Source organism: Morone saxatilis, unplaced genomic scaffold, assembly GCF_004916995.1.
Source record: "Morone saxatilis isolate NCDOM2014 unplaced genomic scaffold, NCSU_SB_2.0 Contig19, whole genome shotgun sequence".
Lineage (NCBI taxonomy): Eukaryota > Metazoa > Chordata > Actinopteri > Moronidae > Morone > Morone saxatilis.
The window spans coordinates 9,088,079-9,088,749 of record NW_023339751.1 but is presented as its reverse complement, the minus strand read 5'-3'; the positions used below and the strand labels follow the sequence as shown (position 1 = coordinate 9,088,749).

The window sequence follows — 671 nt, the reverse complement described above, 5'->3', positions numbered from 1 at the left end:
AAAAAAAAAGCCCTTGCTGAGTTTAAATGTGAAACCTCAACACAGATTCACAATTACAGAAGTGATATAACCTATAACATATTAAACTCAGTGACAGTGGCATTTAAGATTTAAAAAAAAACAGTTAAAAACTAAAAGCTGCTAATCTGAGAAACGAGCCAACCGACGGCAGTTAATGGCAGTTTGCTAACGGCTAACGCTAAAGCAAACAGCAGAAGACGTGAAGCAACGTTAGCATTCATTTCATGTCTTTTTCTGTCTACCTGACACATGTAGGTCCGATGTTTATGGTTCGTCGGCCTCTGTTTTATTCTCCACAAACTCCTGAGAGGAATATCTGTGTCTGTATCTGTATATTTAGCTTGCCAGACGTTAAACTTCACAAACTTTTTGTGTTGAGTAACGTTAGATAACGTTAGCTAAGCAATGGGAATAATTACAGCTACTGTAGTTACTTCTTCTTTCTTAGTTCCAATTTCTGCTATTTTATATATTTATATACACTACATTTCAGTCAGTTACCTCCAGATAATACTATTAAATGCTGCTAAAGCATCTGTTATACAGAAATACTTTTATTCCTGGTACATTTTGTTTATAATACTGATGTTCTTTGGAGTGACATTTTTAAAGCATGACTTTGTTTTTAATACTGTTGTACTTTTTTTAGG

At 34.1% G+C, this 671-nt stretch overlaps 1 protein-coding gene across 1 annotated transcript in view; it reads right to left on the bottom strand.

Moving 5' to 3' along the window:
* Window positions 1–671, bottom strand: part of hmgcll1 (3-hydroxymethyl-3-methylglutaryl-CoA lyase-like 1) — a 13,750-nt gene that overhangs the window by 12,262 nt on the left and 817 nt on the right. The window lies entirely within an intron of this gene.